Here is a 26866-nt window from a genome sequence, read left to right as displayed (position 1 = left end):
AATATGTGCCAGCAGTGAAAGTAGAATCCAGGCATCCCAGACTGTAAGGCCAGTTCTGTATCATTTCACCACCCTGCCTCTCTTTCTTTGTCCAAACTGATGTGTTTATAAAGCATTTGAGTAGTTTGTGTATGCTCAACTTTAGAAGAATATAAATCTTGGGGGTAGTGGCATGATCAGATTCTTGTACCATTCTGAAGTAGCACTAACTGACTTCTGGATTTGACATGTGTTGACGACATATATCCCAGGATCAGGAAAAGCTGATGCTGCCCATTTATCCTGGTGGAATCCTTTCACTTCAGGATTTTCTGATGTCAACAAAAAATAGTGGGGTAAGTTCTCTGAATGTAAGTGATATTTTCCCCTTGAAAAGCAGTTCAGAGCAGAGAAGGGAGACATTCCAGGTAGAGGGAAAAATGTGAGCAAAAGCACAGAATCTGGGAGGACTTCGAATTTTGTTGGGGCAGAAAATGGTTCCCCCAGTTTTTCTAAAACAGAATTATGTTTTGATTTTTTTTGTTTTTGTAATTAATTTATTTTGATTTATCAATAATCACTTCCATATGCTTTTGAGTTTAAAATTTTTCTCCCCCTTCCCCCCCTCCACCCTTTCCAAGATGGTGCACAATCTGATATAGGCTATACGTTTACATTACTATTAAACACATTTTCACAGAAGTGATGTTGTAAGTAAAAATTAAAACCAATAGGAGGAACCATCAGAAAGAGGAAACAAAACTCAACAGAAGAGAAAAAAAATAACAATTCAACTTCCATAGTTCTTTCTTTGGATGTGGATGGCATTTTCCATCACTGAGGCCTCTGGAGATGTCTTAGATCCTTGGATTGCTGGGAAGGGTTAAGTTTATCAATATTAGTCATCGCACAATGTGGCTGTTATTGTGTACAATGTTCTCTTGGTTATGCTCACTTCACTTAGTATCAGACTATACAAGTCTTTCCAGGTTTTTTTGAAGTCAGCCTGTTCATCATTTCTTATAGCACAATAGTATTCCATTACATTCATAAAACACAACTTGCTCAGCCATTCCCCAATTGATAGGCATCCTCTCAATTTCTAATTCTTTGCCACCACAAAAAGAGTTGCTATGAATATTTACATGTGGGTCCCTTTCCCATTTGTCTGATCTCTTTGGGATTTAGCCCTAGAAGTGCTGGGTCAATTGTTACAGCCCTTTGGGCATAGTTTCAAATTGCTCTCCAAAATGGTTGGATCATTTCAGAGCTCCACCAACAATGCATTAGTGTTCCAATTTTCCCACATCTTCTCCAGCATTTATCATTGTCCTTTTTTGTCATGTTGGCCAATCTGATAGACGTGATATGGTACCTCAGAATTGTTTTGATTTGCATTGCTCTAATCAATAGTGATTTTGAGCATTTTGAAATATAGAATTATGAAGAGGAATCCTAGCACTGCCACTTATTAGCTTTGTGGACTTGGTCAAGCAATTCATATTGCCTTTTTGGGCTTCAGTTATCTTATCTAGAAAATAAGGTCATCCTATTTCTGCAACATCTTTTTTTTTTTTAAACACAGTGGCTATTTTAATTTTGGAATCTTGGAGAAGGTGACATTTGAGTTGGGCTTTAAAAGCACAGTTAGGAATTAAATAAGCAAAGAGAGGGAGAAAAGGAATTCTAGGCAAAGAGAGCGATCTGAACAAAGGTACAAAGGCATGAATGTTCAGTGTATGTTCGGGGGCAGAGAGTTGCCAGATTTTACTGGATTATAGCATGAATAGAAGGGAATAATAATGACTATAACCTGGTTTCCTTTAAGTCCTAATTAAAATTCCATCTTTTACAGGAAGTCTTCCCCAACCCTTCTTAATTCTAGTGCTTCCCCTGTTAACTATTTCCTATTTATCCTGTATACAAATATAAATGGATGTGTATATATACATATCACATATATAGTTTGCTTTGTATATATTCGTTTGTGTATTATCTCTCCCATTAGTCCCTTCCTCGACAGCAGAGACTGTGTTTTGCCTCTTTTTATATCCCTAGCTCTTGGTACAGTGTCTGGCACAGAGCAGGTACTTCATAAATGTTTATTTATTATTTATTCATAAATGTTCATTAATAATTAAAATAGTGTTTATTAATAAATAAATTATTAATAAATGTTTATTGAATGCTTATTGATTGAGTCTTTTTTAGAAGCCTGATCTCCTCTACAGCTGCCAAAAAAAAAAATCTTTCTTCATACTCACTAAAGAGGAAGGGAGGAAAGAAGGAAGGAAAGGAAGGAAGGAAAGAGGCAAGGAAGGAGGAAGAGAGGAAGGGAGGGAGGAAGAAATTCCCTTACTAGATTATAATTTTTTTAACTTCCCCAGAACATAGCACAGTTTTCTGCATACAGTAGGCACTTTACAAATGTCTATTGCTGTTATTGAATAGACAACTTCCATAGTGTTTGGAAGCACTAAAGATTTTTGAGCGTAGGCATGACATGACCAGATCGCAAGGGACAGCTCTTAGAGCCAGAAGGGATAGTTTTCAGGCATCAGTTTACATAGGTATGGACATATTGTCATTCCAACAGCCAGCATGTCTGAGAGTTGAGTTGTCTCATTTTGTAATGAATTCAGCAAACAGCACTAAAAATAAGAATTTAAATTTCAGGTTCAGCTGATGGCTAAAAAAGAAAGTGAGTGTTCTCATTCAAATATTGAGTGATTTCTATTAACTTTAATATAATTCATATGGCCAGTGCCTTTCACTGGTCTCTAAACTGCTGAACTTGCAAACTATTTTCTATCTTGCAAATTGGCTGCAGAAGGAACCAAAACACTTTTTTAGCTTTCATTCACCATTTGTGAGATCATTCTACATGTTTCTCCATCTTGCAGGAATTCCTGCAGTCAGATGCTGATTCAGCTAAAGGAGCAACCAGGGCTAAAAATCCATGTTATGAAATTGGCTGCTATCATATCTCCATCTGAACATCCAGTATGTTAGAAATATTATCTGCCATGCTACATAAATTACCCTGAAGCCAAAGAAGTAGCTCACTCTGCTCATCTCTCCTTTTGAGTAAATCTTTAGAGGTAAGAAGTTACTGGGCATCCTGCTTCTCATAGGCCTAGTGCAGTTGCTGGCATAGTAGATTGTGTGCTGGACTTTGAGTTAGGAAGACCTAAATTCAAATCCTGTTTCAAATCCTTACTACCTCTTGGTAAGTCATTGCCTCTTAGTCTCAGTTTCCTCAATTGTAAAATGAGGATAATAATAGTACCTACCTCACAGGGTTCTTGTGAGGATCAAAGTAAGGTGTTTTGCAAACCTTAAAGGGATACATAAATGGAAGGAAGGGAATAAGTATTTACCAAGCACCTATTATGTGCCAGGCACTGTGCTAAGCACTTTACAAGTGTTATTTTATTTGATCCCCACAAAGACCATAGGAGATAGGTATTAATATTATTCCCATTTTACAACTGAGGAAACTGAGGTATACCAAAGTTAAGTGACTTGCCCAGGATCACACAACTAGTATATGTCTGAAGTCAGATTTGAACTCAAGCCTTCCTGATTCCAGGTCCACCACTCTATCCAATGTGCCACCTAGCTGCCTAAATTCTAGTTATTCTTATAGTTATTATCTAATATGATGGACTGTAAGAATGAGCTCTGTCTATGCAGTTGGTCAGAGTACTTCCTAGTGAGTTACCACAGGACAAAAGCATGATGGTATAAGGTTGGGCCTATTTATACATGAAAAGCAAGAAAGTGGCTAGGTAAGCAGGGCTTAGTTTCATTTCTACACCTCCCTTTATCCATTTATTCCCACCCTAATAATCTACATAAGGAAGTGGCAGGAAGTTTAGAATTGAGAATTTGACAACCCAAACCCTATAACTTTTGGTAGTTGTTGGAAAAATAGCCTCTAAATGGATGATGATTAGGTATAGTCTAGCCTTCAGAGTTTAAAGTTGGGAAATAAATGGAGTGCCCACCCTAAATTAAGAATGAGGTCCCTCATGGAGCAGTAAACCCAGTGACAATGAAGGTCAGTTCAAAGGACAAACTTGAACCTGAGGTCATGAGCAATAAGCTTGCCTAAGCTTAATGCTTGGGGCAAAGACTCTTCTTTTAGAGATGAGAGACCTTTTAGCCAAAAGTGTGAAATGAGAAGGTCATTCTTCATTGCATATGAGAAAAAACTGGAAAGGTATTTCTCTACCCCACTCCCCTTGGGAAAGGATTTTCTGGTCCATGCCTAAAGCTGCTACTTTTTTAAAAGAACTACAAAATAGCCTTGGGATTTTAAAACAAAAGAGCATAGCAGAGCTCACTCTACATGTAAGGAACAGATAAGACTACAAGTGAAGCCAGAAACTGCAAACAGAAAGGAGTCATGCCTAGCAAACTCCAGTGGGACATGACCAGCAGAGGGCAGGGGGAAGTGAGTCAAGCTGAAATCCTTGGGAAGCAGACCCTCACATGAGCAGACATCAGTAAAAGTGGTGTGTTGGAGCTATCAATTGCCCATCCATGTGTATTCTTTGCATGTGTCAATTCCTCCCATTGATTGTACATGTATTGGTGGAAGACTATGCCCCAGGGGTGTGGGACAAAAGGTTTATAGCTACTTTCTTACTATGCAATTTCATGGAATTGCCTTTGCTTTGAACTAATTGCATCCTCTGCCTATTAAAAATAAACCCATCAGTAGAAGCTGGTAAGCTATGATTTCAGTGGATACAGACCCACAAAGTACCTTGAACTTTGGTGGAATCTGGGACCCACCTTATGAGTTAGGGGTTACCTCCAGGGACTACTTTGGAAAGACACAAATTATACAACTTAGAAAGTAAAGAAACAATTCAAGGAGTGAAGCTCTCTTCAAAGGCTACAGTCTTTGCCTTCCTGAGGGTAATAGGAAGAGTTATTGCGCATTCCATCAGTTTGTGTTTGACAGATGTATCTGGAACCCTCAGGGACTGCTTAAGTCTGTGTCTGTCAAATAACAAGTTTCTTAAACTGTGGGAGAAAAACTGAGCTGAAAAAGCAAACTTTCAGCAAAGCTGGCTGTTTCCATTTCAGAAAGCTGGCTGATCCCTTCTCCGCTCCTTCTTTAGAGGAGGTCATAATGCCCAAGGTGGATTTCCTGAACTGAGTGACATTTGGGTGTTTTGTATGAATTCCCCATTGGAACAGGATGACAAATTTCCCTTTAGGGTTCCTTTCCTCCCCCACCTTCCCACACAGCCTCACAAAGATTCCTCAGGGGGAAAGTGGAAGACATTCTGGGAAGATAACTAAATGAATCATCCTCTTTTTTCAATATGGAATCCTCCCTCACTGTTCCCCCTCCCTCCTCTGCCTTATGACTAAAATGCAACTTCTCTCCCATAATAAATGGCCAGGACAGACCACTAAGTGGGAAAAACTGATGAAAGCAGCATGCAAAGCAATAGTCTTTGGAAATGAGACCTCAAGAGGTATAGCTATTAGCAAGCTCCAGAGATTTTTTCCAAACAACACTATAAAAATAAACTAGATAAAAGATGTCAAAGAGGCAGATCTGAATTCAAATCCAATGAGGGATGTTTACTGGTTATATGACCTTGGGTGATTCATTTCACTTCTCTGGGCAACCTCATTTTCCTCATCTGCAAAAATGAGAGGGTTGGAGTAAATGGTTTCTAAGTTCCTTTCTAGCACCAGAGCTGGTTATAAGTATATAAATGAACAGAAAGATGATTTGGTCATGTGGCAAGAATGAGAGATAACCAGTGGTCCACCCATGTACTTAACTGGTATTCTCACAATGCCAAGAGAAAGTGAAAAAAGTCCCCAGTCCACTGGGTGGATCTCCAGTGGCAAACATATGGGAGGACTTGGACAAGAGTCAAATAGGATGGCACTGTGAAAAGTAAGCATTTATGTAACACCTACTATAGCACTATAGTACAGTACATCTCTCTATGCAAATATCTCATTTGATTCTCATACCAGCCCTGGGAGGTAGATGCTATTATTATCCCCATTTTATAGTTGAGGAAACTAAGGCAAACAGAGGTTAAGTGACTTGCCCAGGGTCACCAGCTAGTAAGTGTCTGAAGATGGATTTGAACTCAGTTCTTCATGACTTCAGGCCCAGTACTCTATCCACTGTACTTCCTACCTGCCTCAGTACAAATCACAAGATTATAAGGTAAGTCATAGATTTTAAAGTGGGGAGGAACTTCAAGACCATCTAGTCCAACTCCCTCATTTTGTCTGTTAGGAAATTGTCTACCAGAGAAATTATGAGTTGTCTGAGGTCATAAGGCCATATATTTAGAGCTGGAAGGGATCTCAAAGGTGACAGTGGTAGCAGGTGCCAGATCCAGAATTTGAACCTAGCTCCTCCTAATTCCAAGCTCATTACTCTTTCCCACTGTATCACATCACGTGTGTAGGGATTAAGTGAGGGAAAGATATGGTAGAGACTTCCAAGGTGTGTCTCTGAAGTTGATGTTGTTGTTCAGTCATTTCAGACTCTTTGTGACTCCATCTGGGGATTTTTTTGGTAGAAATACTAGAATAGTTTGCCATTTCCTTCTCCAGCTCATTGTACAGATGAGGAAACTGAGGCAAACAGGGTTAAGTGACTTGTCTATGTCATACAGCTAGTAAATGTCTGAGGCCAGATTTGAACTCAAGAAGATAAGTCTTCCTGACTCTAAGCCTGTTGCTCTATACACTGAGCTATAAAAAGAATGTGAGGGTCAGTGTGAGGGTAAAACCCAAATATGACCCATTGGTAGATAAGTGATTGACTTCCTTTGTAGAAAGGATCCTATTTTCCATTTGACTGCTTTTCCCGAGGATACTCCTGTACCCAGCAACATGCACACTCTCTGAACTATTAGCAATAAACTTCATTTTTAAGATTTATGGCTATAGTCAGGGCACAGAGAGTATTTTATGAAGTGAGAAAAAGAGAACACCATCTGACCCTTGCCACTCTCAGAACTGTCTAATCGCAGTGAGCAGTTGCCATAGTAAAGGCCAGTCCACTGTGCCAACAAGTACACAGCAGAAACACAGTGCACTGGGTCTGGATCAGCTCTTCTCAGTATCTGAATACCAGAGCCTAGAAAAGAATAGGAAAACACAAATTTACCCTCAATAATTTCTCCTAGGAATCAGTTTGCCTTACAGATCTTTCTAGCGTTTAAATCTAATCAATACATCCTAGCACAATTGCTTCTCTTGGAAAAGTCACTTGTTTAAATTTATTGTCAAAATTGGTAGGAATCTAAATAACAAGTGCTGGGACAGTTAGGTCACATAGTAGATAATGCACTAGGCCTGGGGTCAGGAAGTTGATGTTCAGTCCTTTCAATCGTGTCTGACTCTTTGTAACTCCATTTGGGGTTTTCTTGGCAGAGATACTGGAGTGGTTTGCTATTTCCTTCTCCAGCTCATTTAATAGATGAGGAAACTGAAGCAAACAGGATGAAGTGACTTGTCCAGGATCACACAGCTAGTCAATGCCTGAGGCTGGATTTGAACTCAGGTCTTCCCAACTCCAGGCCAGTACTCAATCCACTGAGCCACTAGCTGCCTCTGTAGAGGACTTGTATGGTTCATATATAGTGTAACAGTGGCCCCAATCCATATCTTAGAAGTCATCCTGAACCACTCACTCTCCCTCTCCCCTCCCTGTCCAGTCAGCTTCAAAGTCTTGTTTATCCTTCCTCCCCAATATTTCTTGTACCTGTCCCCATCTCTCCATTCATAGCACAACTCTCCTAAATCAGGGCCTCATCAGTTCCTGCAGAGACTATTGCTAGAACCTCTTGATTGGTCTCTCTGCAACCAGTTTCTTCCCTTTCTAATCCCTACTTTATACTGCTGCCAAACTGACTCTGTGCCTAAAGCAGATAATGTGCCTAAAGCACAAGTCTGGCCTGTCACTGCTCAAATCAAGAAGCTTCTGTGGCTCCCCATTGCTTCCAGGATAAAATACAATCTCCTTTGTGTGGCAGCCAAAGTCCTTCACAAGCTGCCTCCAGCCTACCTTTCCAGGTCAATTATTCATTATCCCTTTCACACTTTCGGATGTTTCTCCTACATGACCTTCCATCTCCTGGAGATGGAAAAAACATGGAGATATGTTTTTGCAAAAGCTGTTCCTCATACCTGGAATTCTGTCTCCTTCCTCCCTTCTTCTCTTCCACCAACTTTCCCCTTTTCCCCATCCCCACCGATTCCAACCCGGGCATGCTAGAACAGCTCATTAAAACTGACTGATAAATTTTCAGTATAAGCATTTGCACCTCAGAAATAGACAAATACTACAAACTGATTTATTGTTTTGTTGATTGTCTAGAGTTAAGAATATGATGGAGAAAATGTAATAATGTAGATTAAAATTAAGAGTCCTGAATTAATTTTTCTTTCTAAAGAGCTAGTTGTTAAATATTCACCTGTTACCCTGACTCTGACTCTGTATTCCCACCATTGTGGGAGGCAGATTAGAGCAACCACTCTATTTCAACTCATGACCCCCTTCTTCTCTTCCCAGTTGTCATGTACCTGAGCTCGTCCAACCCCCCAGGGACATGGCTACTCACAATGAAGTAGAATGGGTCCAGACCATGGTCATAGGATCATGGAATTGCAGGTGGAAGGGGCCTTAGAGACTATCAACTCTATCCTCCTCATTTTGTAAATGAGGAAACTGAGGCTCAGAGAAATTAAATGGCTTCCCCAGGATCACACAACTAGTAAGATGAGATTTGAACTCAGGTTTTTCTCTCTCCATCTCCAGTCCTCTATCCACTATACCATGAAATGTTTCCATGAGAAGGAAATCACCAATTACAATCCTTCTAGTAACATGGCAGAAGACAACTACATGTTCTGTCCTCTAAAGTAGAAAACAGTGCAGCAATGTTTGCAGTTTTGAGCCCTGGCCAGGTCTAAGTTACAAGTGCTTTAGCTTTTTTCTTCAACAATGAGATGGTGAGCCACATATATTTCCTGGTAGGTAAAGGAATGAGTTTGCAGGCTTGTTATTCACCTTGCCAATACATCCTTTGATCCTCTGGTTATTGCCATTTGCCCTGACACTATCACCCCATACCACCAGATGTTATCATCTGCCTTGCAGCTACACCCTCAGAATCCCTGGGCCTTGCTACCATTGTACCCTAAGGATTTACATGCACCCCAAAGATGAACCTTCCTATATGTGTTGTCTCCCACAATTAGAATATGATAAAACATTATGTCAATTTTCTATTTATATCTCCAGCACTTAGCACAGTACTTGGCACACAATAAGCATGTAATAAATGTCTTTTCATTCAACAGTAGCAGTCACTTAATAAATGTTTGTTGAATTACATTGAAAATGAATTTACAGTTTGCATTTTGATAGGTACCTCTGTGAAATGCAAACATTACATTTACATAATCTCTAAAGTCTTTCATTTCTCACATTCTGGGATTCTAAATTCATTAAAATGGTCTTCATTCCAGTGCCAAGTTAAAAAAAATTTTTTTTTAACAGAATCAACGTATGTAGAAACAGGCAGGCTAAAATTTACACTACTTCATTCAATTCAGCAAATACTTCTAAGCACTTACTATGTTCAAGATGCTGAATTCTATTCTAGGTATTGAGGGATATAAAGACAAATGACTCCATTTTGGTGAAAAGAAAACCCTCGTTAAGGGCAGGGTTTGCAGGTGACAGTCTAATTTTAAAATTCCTTGCTACCTTTTTACTTTCAAAAAATAAACGCGGATTAGCAATCTCAGTTACTTGTTCCATTTCCCAGCATCACATCCTCCAAACTGCTACTGACTGAAGTTTCCAAAATTCCTAGTGAGTTGAGACTGGTGGCCATAAGTAGAATAAGGCCATAGAATATTTGACTATTTCTGTCTACCACACAGTAAAATAGAGTGGGCTCAGACTGAGGAGTGAGATTGTGCTATTGACTATGACTGCTCAATGTGGGAACACGGCACGGTCAGAAGAGAAAACATCACTTCTAGATACTCGGGTTTGAAATCTGAATCATCCTTGACTCTTTACTTTCCCTCCTGTACCCAATTAGTTGTCAATTCTGTCTTGACAACATATCTCATATCTATCTCCCTTCACTCCACCCACATAGGCATCTGAATTCAGATCCATATCACTCACTTGGACTATTTCAATAGCCTCCCAATTGGCCTCCTTGCATCTTAAGGCTTAATTCTGACCATGCACTGTCCTGCTCAAGAGTATTCAGATGATTTCTATTGCCTTTAGGATAAAATACAAATTCTTCAGGATGGCACTTATGACTCTTCTTAGAGCTATTTCTAGATCAATTTCACATTGCTCCCCTTCATGCAATCTTCATTACAACCATATTGGTTTCCTTATTGTTCCCGAAACTTAAAGTTCCATCTTCTGTCTTTCTATCTTGCATGGACCTTATGCCTGGAATTCTCTTCCTCCTTACCAGCAACTAGGTGGAACAGTAGATAGTGTGCCATACCTGGAGTCAGGAAGACCTGAGTTCAAATCCAGTATTAGATATTTACTATCTTTGTGAGCCAAGTCAAGATAATTAACCTATGTCTTCCTGTTTCAAATGAGATATTTGTAAAGAAGTTAGCATAGTAAGCACACACAGTGGGTGCTTAATAAAGACTTGTTCTTGCTCTCTCTTCACCTTAGCCTCCTAACATCCTTTACTTTTGGCAAGGTACCACTTTCTACAACAGTTATATCAAATTCAAATAAAAATAGGAGCCCCTAAATAGTATATAAGTATTCCTACAACCTGCATATTACCTTAGAAAACCATGCATGTTTATATTTCGTTTTTTGTTAATACATTAACACATTAAAATCAGTACTTTAATCTGGTTCAGGTGGCACTGGGGAGTATTACCTCCTGGGTTTGACACCTCTTTTCTAAAGAAAATTTTTCTGAATCTCCCCAGTTTTCAGGACTTTCTCCATTCTCAAATTATCATATGTATAATTTGTCCCCCCCAGCAGAATAGAGGCTCTTTGACTATTTTCCACCTTGTCTTTGTACACCTGGAACCTAATACAGTGGTTTGCACAGTTGTTGAACTGAACTGAATTAAACTGACATACCCTGACTGAAAGAATAAGTCATAGCTTAAACTGACAGAGAAAAACATGTACTGGAAAGACTGATGAGAGTAGAAAACAGCCTGGCTTTGGAGGCAGAGAACCTGAATTCGAATCCTGTTTCTTATACTACTTGTGTGACCTTCAGCAAGTAATTGAAACCTCCATGGGCCTCAGTTTCCCCATCTGCAACATAAAGGAGGTTGGGCAAGATGGCCTCTAAGATCTCTTCTAGCTCTAGATATGAGATCCTAGGACCTTAACCATTCCTTTACCAGAATTATCCATACTTATTGTGGTTACTTCAAGGAGAGTCAATCTCCTTCCAACATAATTGTAACCAGACTATGTTTGTTGAAGACATTTCTCTACTGAGGCTGATGCACCAAATGGAAGTGCCTCCCCTGACCCACTTGTATTATGTAACCAAAAACTATTGTTGAGGCTCTGACAATGGAATACATAAGGCCCCCATTTCCAACAAATGTATGTACTCCAGAGATTAAATGCCTCTCTACTTTTTGCAGGGATCCCTCTCTGGCTAATCCTTCAGCATGACCATTGATTTGCAGGAAATGTTTTACTTTAGGCCTTACCCCTGGTATTTCCCCCAAAGCATCCACTAAGTCATGGTTGAGCTTCTGACTCCACCTCCAGTAACTAGTAATTAAAAAGTCCAAAGTCTAACTCTACTTCGGGGAAAATCACAGTACCCTGTTATAAATCATAGATGCTCTGAAGCCATTTTCATCTGTCCTATTCACCCTGATGAGGAATTCAGTAACATTCTTAGGCAGCTCTTTCTGTTGACTTTTGGTCTAAAACCAAAGGAACTTAAAGAAGGAAATAAATAGCTATAGAAATAACCTGCCCTGACCTTGAGGATGCTAAGGAAGTCATTTTAGGAGGCCTACCCAGACATTACTCACCAAGATTCCCATGGCAAGGCAGAAGAAGGCAATAAAGTGGAACCATGAGACCCTAACAGCAGTCTCTGTTGCTGTTCTCTAAAGCCATAACTATTTTAAAATAAAAAATTAGAATAAAATCCTCTAGGTGAACTTTAAAAACAGAAGTAGAAATCATGATCTCAGAATATTTGTTCAGAACACTCTAAAGAGTGAAATGAACAAAAAAATCAGAACAATTTACATATTAACAAAAGTAGAGTTTTTTGAAAAGAAGCAATTTGGAAAGATTTAAAAATTCTAATCAGTGCAATAAACATCTATGACTCTAGAGGACCAATGAGGAAGTATGCTACCCACTTTCTATCAAAACTCAGAGGGCCAAAAATTTAACACATGCCGTAATATTGGCATCTGGTGATGGCTGTTCTCCTGGATAAGCATAATCAATTTGGGGAAAATAGCATAAAATGCAACCCCAAATCAACTTTGCAATTGATGATAATGAAAATGAAGATAATACAAGAAAAATTTAATATGAATTCAATTGAATAGACCTATAATAGTTTCCCAGGGGATAGAATTGAGTTGCTATAGTGGTTTAGGAGATAGAATCTTAGAGCTATAAGGCAGAAAGGAAGGAAGGGAGGGAATAAACATTTATATAGCACCTACTATGTGCCAGAACTATGCTAAGCACTTTATTAATATTATCTCATTCGATCCTTATAAGAACCCTTCAAAATAGGTGCTGTTATTATATTCATTTTGCAGTTGAGAAAACAGACAAACAGACCTTAAGTGAATTGCCCAAGGTCACAAAGCTAGTAAATGTATGAGGCTGGATTTGAACTCACATGTTCCTGACTGAAAGCACAGTTCTCTGCCCCAGCATCACCTATCTGCTTGATCTCAGAGACCACCTACTCCAACCCAAGGAATTTGGCTTGAGGAGTGGGGAGCAATGCTCCTTCTATTCTGTCAAAGAAGCCTCAGTATGGCTCCCTCACATCCAGCATGCAAAAGGGAAAGTAGCAACTGGATTTCTCAGCTTTATCAGGAGAAAGCATGGCTATTTGCAGAGGAAGAAAAGTTGGTGTACTTGGGAAAGATGGAGAGAAGGGGAAGACATGGGAAAGGGATAAGACAAAAAAAGTGAGCTGAGATTTCTTTATGTGAAGGAGGAAGGGATCAAGAGAGGAAAGGAGGAACCAGACTATATATAGTCTGCTGCTCTACAATATTCTCAGAACAACTCAGACCTACTTCCTTTGTTGTTTTCTTACAATGTTTCACTTACTTCCTTTTATTCTGCTGAAGGAATGCATATATTAAATTTTTGGCTCTCTGAATTTTGTTAGAAGATGGGTAGCACACTTCATCATTAGTCCTCCAGAGCTGTGACTGTTCATCACATTGACTAGAGTTTTAAAATCTTTTTTTAATAGCATTGTTATTAATATATAAATTATTTTCCTGGTTTCACTTTTTTAACTCTGAATCAGTTCCTATAAATCTTCTGAGAATACGATTTCTTCATCTGTTTTCTGAGTTCACCTGAAGCATAATAAATTTTACTCCAGCACTTATTTTAACTATGTATGAATCTTTGTTTCAAGTATGTTTCTTGTAAACAACATATTGTCGAATTCTGCTTTCTCATCCATTTTGCTACTTCCTCCATTTTATGGATGAGTTCATGTCATTTGCATTTACCATAATGCATTTTAATTGTGTGTTTCCCTTTATCCTATCCTTTTATACTTTTACCTCCCCCCCCATCTTCTTATTTACAATGAAGAGGATGTTGGGAGGAGAGAGTGCTCAATACTAATATAAATTTTATGCAGTCTGCTTCCATTCCATGACTCCTCTTTTCCCCTTGTCCAGTACCTAGTTACAAATTAACTTTTCTTTCATTCATATTAATCTCCACTTCATGTTCCACTCCCCCCAGGATGGAGTTAGTAAAGTTATGTTTATTATTTATGACTAATCCCTGTTTGAATATAACCTCCATTTTAACCCCTTTTTCCCTTTCCTTGTGTCTGCCTTATTTCCTATTCAGTTTAATGTATTTCTATATCAAACTCTTTGTCTGTATGTGTACTCAATTCTCATTTGCCCAGTTTAGTTGAGAAGGAGGTTCATGTGTAGCCTGTTGCTCCCATCCCTTCCTCCATGGTTGTATATAGCCTTATCTTCCATCCCAATTTTGTGAGATAATAAGTTCCACCCCCTTTCTTGCTCTTTCTTCCCTAGTGTATTTTTCCTTCCCTATTATTTTTTTCTCTTAAGGCTATCAAAATATAAGGAAACTGGGACTGTTTCCATTAAGATCCAAGGGGAAATGAAAGTCAAGGTTGTGGTGATGGTTTGACTTGCCTGGTGCAAAATGTCTCTTGTCTCATTCAGGTATCTTGCTGTTTCAGCTAGGTTAGCTTGCCCACCCTGTGTGTGAACATGATCTTCTTGAGAATGGGAATGTCTTGCTTTCTATTTGTTTCTATAATTTTAACACAGTGCTTTGCACACAGTAAGTGCTTAACAAATTCTTCATTCATTCATTCTAATGAGGAAGACAATACTATAGAAGGTTTCATCTGCCATTCAGATAGAAAGGTCCCATGGTCCTTAAGGAGCAGAAAAAAAGCAAGTATTAATATTTCTTCTGTAATGTCATCTCCACTGAAGTGGAGATCATGTCAGTTTCTGAAGCTGAGCTATTTGACAGTGCCAAGGACTTTAGTAGCAAAATCTTTCCTTTCTGGGTCTTCAGCAGCTGGGGATGTGGCACCTGAGATGCAGTTACCAGGCTGCATCTCCAAAGGGGCTGTTTCTTAGGAGGACAGCTGAAGGCAATGGGCTAGAAGTAATGTCATTTTCAAGACTCTTGGGTTCAAGGTACTAAGTTATCTCCAGCCATGTCTAAGGGGAGCCAGCAGTCAAGGTGGTTTGACTTGTCTGGCACATGCTGACTCCAGTCTCTCCCTCAGGGTGCCTTACTGCTTTAGCTAGTCTAGTTTGCCTGCCCTGTGGTTGGCAGTTGGTTGACAATTGGTGGGAAAGGCTAAACCTTTTTGCCATGGGGATTGCTTTTCCAGATGATGACTGTGAAGCCAATATGTATGTTGGCTTCATAATATATTTCAAATATATTTACCTTTCTATGTTTCTCTTAATTCTGTTTGCATGTGAAATAATAATAGCGATTGTGATAATAATAATAATAGCAGCTACATAGTGCTTTAAGGTTTGCAAAACACTTCATATATGTTATCTCATTTGATTGAGAAGGTAGGTGGCACAGTGGATAGAGTGCCAGGCCTGAAGACAGGAAGACCTGAGTTCACCTCTGACCACAGATATTTACTAACTGTGTGACCCTAGGAAAGTCACTTAATCTCTGTTTGCATCAGTTATCTTATCTGTAAAATGGAGATAATAACATCATTTATCTCTCAGAGTGTGAGTAGCAAACATGATAACTGTTAAGCATGTAGTATGGTGCCTAACAGATAGTATGTGCTAAATAAATGCTAGCAATGATGATGATGATCTTCATAACAACTCTGTGAGGCAGCTGCTATTATTATCTCTATTTTTTTCAGATAAGGAAACTAAGGCTAACATAAGTTAAGAGACTTGCCCAGGTTCACATCACTAGTATTTATTCAGCTCTGGTCTCTTCATTAGGGATACTTAGAAGTCTTTTCTTCCATCAAAGGTCAATATCCCCACTGAACTTCACCCCCCAAAAAATTATATCTAATTTTACCAGGTAAAGTTATCCTTGGTTGTAAGATTTATCTTTTAGGATATTATGTGTTAAGCTTTCTTCTCCTAAAAATTGGTAGCTGCCAGATCTTGGGATACAGCCTGTGGCTTCTAGGCACTTGAACTCTTCTTTCTGGTTGTTTGCAGGTTTTTTTTTCTTTGATATAGAAGCTCTGGATTTTGGCTAAGACATTACTGGAAGTTTTCATTTTAGAGTTTCAGAAGGTGACTGGTAGATTCTTTCTATTTTCATTTTGCCCTCTATTTTTAATAAGTCTGGGCAGTTTTCATTCATTATTTCTTGATATTTGATATCTAAATCTTTTTACATGGTTGACATTTTCAAGTAGTTTGATGATTCTTAGATTATTTCCCTTTGATTTGTTTTCTAGGTAAAGTGTTTTTGATACTAGACAAATTCCATTTTTCAGTCTTGATTCAATTGTAGTATTTCTTATTATTTAAGTGAGTCATTGATAGTGTCTGGTCTAATCTAATTTTCAAGGAATCACTTACTTGAGTAAGATTTTACACTTCCTGTACTAAACTATTCTTCCAATTATCTTCTCTAAAGCTCTCATTTCACCTATAATATCACTTTAAAACTCATTTCATTTTGTGATAGGACTGGCAATTTCCTGACATAGCTTCCTCCTTCCATTTAACCTGTTGAGTCAGCTTTCATGACACAGCTTCCTGATCTAGGAGCATGAAAGATCCTACCCGCAAGTAGTCACTCCTTCTCAGATTTGGTGGGTGTTTGAGACCATGCCTGTCACTATATCTTGACTAGACATGTTTCCAGATAGAGACAAGAAGGACCATGTCCAGAAAAGTTAAGTGTCACTGTATTCTTGTTGCATATTCTTGTTTTGTTATGGCAAAGTAAACCTCCTCCTTTGTTAAATATTCAGTAACTTGTGAGTGCTTCATTTCATCCCAACATCACACCTGAACTAAGAGACTTTTGAGTCACACCTACCACACATTTCCTCCAGAAATTCCATCAAACCTACGTCAAACCTGTGATTGTCTTTGAGGTTTGGAATGTAGATGATGTGGTATTATTCTCTTTTTATGATTTTATGTCTTGAACATCCTTGGCTCTATAATATTTCTTTTTTGTTAGTGTTTTCTTGAGTTTATTTTTCTAGACTTTCTAAATTTGGACTTGCTGTGAAGGCTAGGTTCTGTCCCCTCTCATAATCTTAAGGTGGTCAAGGTTTTTTCGGTCCTAGCCTTGCCTTCCTCGGTTCCCTCTATTGATTTCCATTTGGTGTGTTTGAGTTCAAAACCCTGGCAGGGTTCAGTGTCCCCTAACATAGCACTGAAGTTAGCTATCCTTTGGTCAGGTTCCTTGATAGTGTCTGTGTACCCTGGAACTTCCTTGATCAAGGTATTGGTAAACTCTCCCTTAGGGCTGCCTTGGGACACTGTGGGGTCTCTATACTCCTTGGTATTTTCCCTATGGGGCTCTGGGCAATTTTCCAACCTACTTTATGTACTCCCAGTTAGAAAGTTGGATAATCCTTTGTCCTTCTTGGGGCTTCCCCAGTCAAGGTGCTAGATGGTCACCCATCCCTTCCTGTTCTTTCTGGTTGGAGAACTGCATCTTCTGCTCACTCCAGATCTTTCCCACTCAGGATGTTTGGTGGTCTTCCATGCCTCCTTAGGACTTCCTCAAATAAGGTACTGCCACTTCCATCCTTCTCTTTTTTTTAAAAAAAATTTTTTTTCTTGGTGCTTTCTGTATTTACTAGGGTTTCTTCAGTCATAATGCTGATTCAGGTTTGTAGTGCTGCAAAGGGTTTCCAGTCTTTTTACTTGTGCTGGTACTAACTTCTCTGGCAGGACTCTCCTTTTAGTGTCTGCAGGTTCTGGTTGTGTTTTTGTGCAGTCATCAAATGGATGAAAAAAGCTTACTGAAGTTTTTCTTCAGATTTTTTTTGCATAATTTTTAATTGGGTGCTCTTTTTAGAACATTTCTGGAGTAAAAGAAAGCTAGGTCCTTGTGGACTCCCTATAAAGACATCTTAACTGGAAGGGCTATTGAGAGCATCTTTTCATTCTTACTCTACCATAGAGTGTCTTATTTAAACTAATAAGTGATTATCTCTCATAAAAGAAATATAAATTAAATTCAGATTTACAAATTTGCTAATTGTTCCCCAGCTATCGACAGCATAGTTGCCTATAGCCAATCATACTGATGGTTTTAGAGAAAGGCAAGAAAATTAATTTAAAATGAAGGCCTAGAGAGACAGCAGGGTTTGAGTAAAAGAAAATAATTTTTGCTCCATCTCCATATTCATACTCACATATCTGATCAAAAAGTAATTGACAATTGTTGTCATGTTAACAGGGAGGTAGTTTTATAGGCCAGCTTTTTTTTTTTATTACTTATTCAGAATAATTCCTATTCACAATTCCCCAAACTAGTTATATGAGCTGAAACCTTAAAAAGCTGGACTTCTTAAAAGGACTTAGAAACTCATTTTTAAAAATCTTTTATCCAACAAAAAGCCAAACAAGTAGATCAGACTAACCATTTTCCCAAAAAGAACATAAGGTTTCCAGTTAGTATTTGCTTGCTTTAAGGATAGCAAAAGAATATTTTAAAAAATATTGCATGGGGAAGAAAAATCAAAAGAAAGGCCCATTTCTGGACCAAATCATATTTTTTCCATATTATTTCCAGTTGAATTTGCTTAAATCTATCAAATTTTATTACTTACCATCCTTTGAAACCTTCAGACTGATTTATGGCTGGTGGGGGAATAGGAAGGCACTCAGGTGAATGGAAATCTGTAGAAGTTTGTAACAAAAGGCAAAGGCATGTTCCCAGTGAGGGATGAATAAAAGGAGGTTGAAAGAGGTGACTGTTTTATCTCAATAATGTTATTGATACCAGAGTCTATACTGGAGGTGTGAAGGTATTGAGCAAGTGAACTGGAAAGGAATCACTCTAAAGAAAATCAATGTTTGGATTAAAATGGGTTTATTAAGTTGTAGCAAGTGATCTGCTTTTATGTGGTTCCCCAGAATTTCTCTAAGAATTCTAGGGAATCTTCAGGTGTTGTTGTAAGGATACAATGAGATGATATCTGTAAAGCACTTAGCACAGAAACTGGCAAATAGTAGGTGCTATATAAAAGTTAGCTGTAATGATGATGATGATGACGATATTGATGAAGAAGAAAAACAATTAATCCATTGATATATATTCTTTGTTAGGATTATCTTTCTTGCTTTTATTCCTTCCACCCCTTAGTATTTCAGAGTTTCAGGGCAGCCTTGCAAAAAGTATTTCAGATTGTTTAGCTAGCCGGTACAGAGAATTCTGAGGAGTCTCCAAGGACTGTTGTGAGGATCAAATGAGATAATATCTATAAGGCACTTAGCACAGTGCCTGGCATATACTAGGTGCTATATAAATGCTAGCTATAATGATGCTGATGATGCTGATGAAAACAACAATGACAACGATGACAAGTTAATCCACTGATATATATTCCTTGCTGTAAATTGTCTTTCTTGACTTTATTCCTGCCACTCCTTAGTATTTCAGACTTTCTTTGGAGGCTTGTAAAAAGTAATTTGATTGTCCAGCTAGTGGTAGAGTGGCTAGAACAGGGTCTGGAGTCAGGAAGACTTGAGTTCAAATATAGTTTCAGAGGATATCAGGGACAAGTAAATATTTGGGTTTTTTTTAGTGATAGAAATATCTGGGCTGTAATATTGTAGGCTGCAAAGAAGGAACAATGGATAAGGAAAGTTGAAAATAAGGGAGATAGGAGATGATGTATGAATTATGGCTGAAAGAAACACATCATCAAATGATCTCATCCTGGTAAGAAGCCTCTCCAAACTTAGTTAAGTCCTTATACATTATTTCCAATTTAATTTGCTTAAATCTGTCATATTTTATTTCCCTATGTTGTCTCTCCCTTTGGAATGTGAGCCCCTTAGGAACAGAGATTGTCTTTCCTTTTCTTTATATCTCCAGTGCTGACCATAATGCTTTGCAGATATCAAATGCTTGATAAATGCTTTTTTATTCATTCACTCATTTATACTTGAATTTTTTTCCATCTTGGTGAGCTGTATCAGAGCTTGTTTGAACTTGTCTATTACAGCCTTTACTGGAAGTGTTGGGCAAAATGATCTCTAACACTTTTCCAGATCGATGACCATATGGGGGCCTTATTGTCTCCACATTTAGTGTCCAATGTTGAAAAGAGTTGACTATTGTCATGTTTCTGTTGCCAGTGGCTAGCAGACAGAGAACAGGGGAAGTCATTAGGGCTCCAGGGTACCAGGGCAGCTAGGTACTGCTAGGGTTCAGACGTGATGGGGTATTGGTTAGTCAGTGTGAGGCAGGATAAATGTTAAATCTCACTTTGCAGAAGGACCGAAGAGCAAATACATCACATGAGAGTGGGGAGGAGAAATGGGAAAGTTCGGAGATATCAAGCTGGAATCAATCACTCAGGAACTGGAGCCAAAAGCAGGAAGCAAAATTGAAGAATCATCAGAACACACCATAGAGTGATGGGAAAAGATTAAACAAAACAACCAAGCAGAGAGCTAGCTGACAAGTGATGGACAATTTTAACACATTCAATTTATGAACTTATGTCCTTTAAACTGAGCTTGCTAGTACTGGATGTGCCATCTTCTTAAAGTAAAGTGTTAATTAAAAACCAGTGTAGTTGTCATACATGGTTCAATGATTTGGGAAGACTCCACAGTAAAATAAAACTTCATACCAATCGACAGGAAGGAAGCCCTGGTTAAAGTCATATTTCTCTGTCTCTTTCTCTGTAAAAATAAGCACAGCAACCAGGGAGTTCCAACTTGCTAAAGCCCCAATTTGCTGATGCTAACCCCAAATCTGTTATTTATAAGCCTGCCCTTTAATCTGCTTAGGTGGGTGCCTGTATAAAAATGTGTTTTCTTGTTGAATGAAATAACAGAATGCTAAAACCTTTATAAATTGATATGCCAGACAAAAGACAGGCAAAAATTAATGCTAAGTTTCCTTGCATAATACTAAGTAGAATGTGTTTTTCTCCCTAAGAATATTTTAGCATTAATTAAGATAAACAATGATATATGCTGAAAGACAATTGAATCTGTTCTTGGTTCGAAATTGCCTCATTATATAAAAATAGTACCCAAATTATAATGCCTGAAGACTCAGGGAAAAGTATTATAAACCTATAACATTATTAAAATAGAAATGCAAATACTAAACTACTGTTAACAAAAGTCTTCTTCTTCAGAGACTATCCAATACACCCAGAAATCTGTTGTGATGAGAAAGAAAAGAAAAACGGAGAAGAAAAATCACTCACCTTCTTTTAATTCACCTTCCCCTTTTGGCCCTAAACTTTGCTGCTCTACTCCAAAGGAAAATAGAAACTCTCCATGAGGCTCCTTCACAGTGGCTGTTTAACTCTATTGATTCAAAGAGAATGAGAATCATATTAGGTACTCCAGGAACATAGTATAGAGCACTGGATTTGGAGTCAGGAAGACCTGAGTTTGAATCCTGTCTTAGACACTTACTGGCTGTGTGATTCTGGGCACATCTCTCTTAGCCTCAGCTTCCTCATCTGTAAAATGAAGGGGTCAGACTAGAGGGCCTCTGCAGAAATCTATGATCTTATAAACTAGGTCCTAGGGTGAATACTTCTGAACTAAGGATAAGACATGGAGTACCATAGAGTAACTTATTTCCTCATTGGCTAGTCAAGTTTGAAAGAATTTCTAACTGTGGTTGGGGATAGAAGCCAGGCAGAACCAAAAAGACTACAGACTTCTCAGAGAACCATGATAGGCAGTCCAGCAAGGGACTAGACTGGGATGATTAGCCAGAGATATCCAGAATTATGAGATTCTTAAAAGCTCTTTCCTTATAAGATGGGCAAATCTGGGCTTCTACACTTATTCTATGAACCTGTAATTGCCTACCTATGCCCAAATACTGATTTGCCTTTGCATCTGCTGGTTCTTTCCCTGCACAAAAATTGATAAGGATGCACCTTTATCATAGGCCAAATAGATAGAAGAAAGGATTACCTTGTCCAAACTCTTCATTTTGCAGATGAAGCAACTGAAGCTTGGAGAGATTAATATCCTTATATCTATAATGTCAGTTTAAGACATTAAAGACAACTTTTTGGATAGTGTATTGTTTCTCATTCCGTTAATTTGCTCTGGGATCATTTCCCTGCCTTTGAAACCTTGACATGTTAGTTAACACATCCTTCTCCCAACTCCCAACTCCTGATTGTTCTTTGTTAGAAGTCACTCTAACAATAGAATATAAGCAATGGACCCTCTATCTTCTAAATCTCAGCTGGAATAGAATCAGCATCAGGTGCTTTGCCACATGAAAGGAACCTAATGGCCTTCAAAACTTCTTCATTTGAAACTTCAGCTAGGGAAGGATCGACTTTAACCTGAGGTTAATGGTCAATGGCCTTAGCATTCATTGATTGATGATGGTCTTTTGAGAACACTATGGGAGTGTTCAGTTCACCTCTCTCTAGGATCACATCCTTATCACTAATCAATGTGACTCCATCAGCACTGAGTAGTTGAGATGCACATAGGTCTTTGGTCCATGGATAGCCTTCAGGGAATCATAAAAATGCTTTGGATTGTTACTATCATCCTCAAACTGAATTTCATCTGCCTTTTTACTGAGCCAAGAATCCTGCATCTCTCTAAGCTTTGCTTTTTTTACTTTACTTTTGATGGAATTAAATGTTGCCTTCTTAGAGATGGATGAACTATCCTGCTGGTAAACTCTATGGAGTTCTCTCTCATTTTTCATTTAGCAGCTTCTGAATTTCCCCATCATTTTCATCAAACCAGTCTTGGTGTTTGTGAGTGCTCCAACCCAGATGAGCAAATGCAGTGCTATGCATGAAATCTCTGAAAGCTGCCTACTCCTTTTCTGCTCCATCTTGCTGACTGTGTGTTGGTTCAATTTGCCCTCAAAGTTAGCAACAAACTGTTCCCACTCAGAGAAGAGCTCTAATCTGTTGACATTAATTCTTGTGATAGTCATTTTGCCTTAGGGACACCGCTTTTGTTGAATGCTAATATTTAGCTTGGAGAGGATAAGTCTATGATCAGTGCAGCATTCTGCACCACACATTGCCTTTGTCACTCTCACATCCTGGTTGCCTCTTCTCCTTACAAACACATAGTCTATTAAATGCCAATGTCTGCTGCTAGGGTGTATCCATGAAGTTTTATTGCATTGAGGTAAATGGAAGACAGTGTTGTGTGATGAGAAGGTCACGAGATACACAAATCTTCAGTAGTAAATGACCCCTGCTGTTTACTGTTTCCAACTCCATTCCTCCTTAGAACTCCCTGCCAAGTCTGGTAGTCTGAGACTACTCAAGCATTAAAGTCACTCAGAATTACAAGCTTGTCCTTTTTTGGCACATTGATGATAAAGGTCTCCAGGTCTTTATACAATTTTTCTTTGACCTCATCAGGGCTCATCATGGTAGGAGCATAGGCACTAATGATGATGACCTTACATTTCCCTGCAAATGGCAATCACATTTTCATGAGCCTGTCAATCATTCCTTTTGGTAGGCATACAAGCTTGTTGGCTAGATTAGTTTTGATTGCAATTCCTATACCAGCTTTACCACGTTTTGCCTCACTGTGGCCACTCAGAAAAATGTGTATTCAGCTCCAACTTCAAAAAGCTGGCCTTCATTTGCCAGCTTTGTTTCACTCAGGACTGCTATTTGGATGTGATACCTGCTGAGTTTTCTTGCAACAAGAGCTGTTCATCTTTCAGGCCTACTGGATTTTGTGTGGTCTATAAGTGTGCACACATTCCATGTGCCAATGGTGAGTGAAGTCGTCTTTGCAGATGTTTTTGTATTTTTTTATGTGTGTGTTTTGACCATGGAGTGAGATTTCCAGCCTGCTATGGTAATCAGGACAGGACTGGGTAAGCATACAATTTTTAGGGCACCTTTTCTAACTTCTCCCTCACACCAGGAGGTGAGCAGTATGATCTTTATTTGTAAAATGAGGAGGATTGTAAAATGATGACTTCTAAAGCAGCTTTCAGACTGCTCAGATACCAAGGGCGCTGCTGAATCCCACTGTTGCTTCCAGTGAGAAAACGACCCTATGTCCCAGGATGCCTGTGTACAGGATTGTGACTACAATTCCCAATGTATCTGCACCTGCTGCTTCATCACTTGCCTGTCACCACAGGACTTTGAGATAGGTAAAATGGTAAAATGGTATGGGTTATGTATTTTGATTTATGCTTAAACTAAATTTAAATAAGGTAGAGTTACAAGAAGTCGTTGGCCTAACTCTCTCCTCCTGAGTCATCACAGTCTAGTGGCAGAACAGAATCAAGATAACTGGTTCAAGATGCAGTGGATGACCTTGGCATCTTAGATGTCTAACCAAGTTCAAAGCACTCCATAGCTCCTGCTTCAGCTGCCTTCATGGCCATTGGAACAAATTGTTCTCAATTTCCCATTCTACCAGGGGAAGTCTTCACATGCTGGGGGTAGACACCCCCATAACTCACCAAGAGGTGAGTTACCTTCTCACCTTCGGTTACCCTCAACCTGGTTTAGCCCATCTGCTGAAACAGATTACTGGGGTGTGGCTGCTGTGCATACTACAGCTTCTTGGAGCCACAAGTGAGAGTTAGGGGCAACAGGTGGACACCAAAGGTGGAAAGCAGCCCCGAAAAAAGGCTCAGCAGCCATCACACCAGAGGTACTTGTCTTCCTTGAACACACCCCATATCCCAAAAGTAATAGAATAATATTATGCCATAAGAAACAATGAACATGAGGGGTACAGAGAAGTGTACAAAATTGCTACAAATTAATACAAAGTGAGCTAAGCAGAATCTAGAAAACAATATATACAATGACTACAACAATTTAAAGCAACTAGGTGGTGCAGGGGCTAGAGTGCCAACAATGGAGTTAGGAAAACCTTGGTTCAAATCTGGCTTCAGACGCCTACTAGCTGTGTGACCCTGAACAAGTTACTTAGCCTCTGTTTCCTCTTCTGTAAATTAAGGATAATAATAGTACCTCCCTCTCAGGGTTGCTGTGAGGATAAAATGAAATAATAATTATAAAATGCCTGGCATGTAGTAGTATATTGAACACATAAGTGTTCACTGTTATCATTATTTAAATGAAAAGAACAAAAAAGTAAAAACTGGATACTGTATAATTACAATGATCAAACTTGACCTGAAGGAGGAGAGAAGAAAATGCCTTTCTCTCCCTTTGTTAGAGAGGAAGGGGATTATGGATAACAAACATTGTATTAAATGTCAGACTCAGTTAATGTACTTGTTCAAGCATCTCACACATTTTCATAACATATCTAACCTTACACAGCTCTTCGAGGTTTATAAAGTGCCATACATATATTACCTCATTTTATTCCCATATCAACCCTGGGAGGCAGATGCTGTTATTATTTCCATTTAAAAATGAGGAAACTGAGGCTTTAAGACGTTAAGTGACTTGACCAGGGTAATATAGCTAGTAGGTGTCAGAGGCTGGATTTGAACTGATGTCTTCCTGACTCTGAGTCCTGCATTTTATTCACTTTGTCACCTGGCTGCCACTTAAAGGCATAAATCTCAGAATTCTTGTAGCTCCAAACAGAAACCTCCCAAAGGGGAATGTGGGAGGATATCTCACAAGGAAAATATTCTAAACCAATAACCCTAATATATTCACAACCTTCAACCAGCACTATTTTGACCATTTCAACCCACATTCCTTCTTACCAGGGATCTAATTTAGTCCTGGTTTCCTGGTTTTGAGATTCCTGGATAAGATGCAGGAATCTGGCGCTACCCATGAGAAATAGCATCTAGTGACTACATCCTCTTTACTGTCCCCTGGCAAACAATTAAAGTGTGATACATACCACCCTAGAATGTCAATTACTCCTTTCCTCTTGGGCTTCTGATCCATTCATTATCTGAAAAGGGAAGATACAATTGGCTATTTGCTGCCAGGAATTCCTCTGCAGACTGCCAGATTATAATTTATGGGTGTTTTACAGAAGGATGTGGAGAGTGGTGGGTAAGGTTTTAATTACTCTTAGGAATGATAGCCAAAGTTGAATTGTAGGTGCCTTCTGGAACCAAATCTGGGTGAATGCTTCCATGGGAAGAAAAAAAAGGTTAATGATACATTCATTCTGAAAACCTAAAGTTTTGTTGGGTGTGGGAGTACAGTAGGTGATTTGTTATTTTTGTCTCTTCAATGAGTTATCATGTGGGCTCATGTCTATCTTCATCAAGGCATGCTCTCCCATGAAAGAATAGCCTGTATCCTCCCTTCCATGAAGGAAGAGAGGACAAGTAAGAATTCACTAAGGAAATGGTTGGGGTTACATGCTACCTGCACATTCACTACAGCAGCCAAGATAGGTCTAGGGGGCTACATCTAACCCAGGCCCAACATGCTCAGTGTGCTTAAGCTAAATCATTTTTAGCTCAAAGTCATGTGCTATTTGCCATCAAATCAAGTCATTAACAAACATTTGTTAAGCTCTTACTAGGGGTCAGGCACTTGCTAAGTGTAGGGAATACAAAGAAAGGCAAACAATCAGTCTCTGCCTTCAAGGAACTCACATTCTAATAGAGGAGATGGCAGCTAAACAAAGTACATATGAAAAATATACAGGATAAATTAAAGGCAATCTCAGAAGGGATGCACTAAGTGATGGGGGCAGGGTAGGGAGAAGACTGAGAAAGGCTTCTTGCAAAAGGTAAAATATGAACTGAGACTTGAAGGAAGCCAGAAAAGTCAGGAGGTAGAGGTAAGGAAGAAGAGTATTCTTGGCATGAAGGGTAGCCAATAGGAAAGCACAGAGTCAGGAGATAAACTTTATGGTTTGGGGTCTGTAAGGCCAGAACTGATACTCATCAGAAGGCTCACTCTATCTATCTATCTATCTATCTATCTATCTATCTATCTATCTATCTATCTATCTATCTATC

This window comes from Vombatus ursinus, unplaced genomic scaffold, assembly GCF_900497805.2.
Source record: "Vombatus ursinus unplaced genomic scaffold, bare-nosed wombat genome assembly UNPS02014832.1, whole genome shotgun sequence".
Lineage (NCBI taxonomy): Eukaryota > Metazoa > Chordata > Mammalia > Diprotodontia > Vombatidae > Vombatus > Vombatus ursinus.
Note: the sequence above shows the minus strand (reverse complement) of the source record.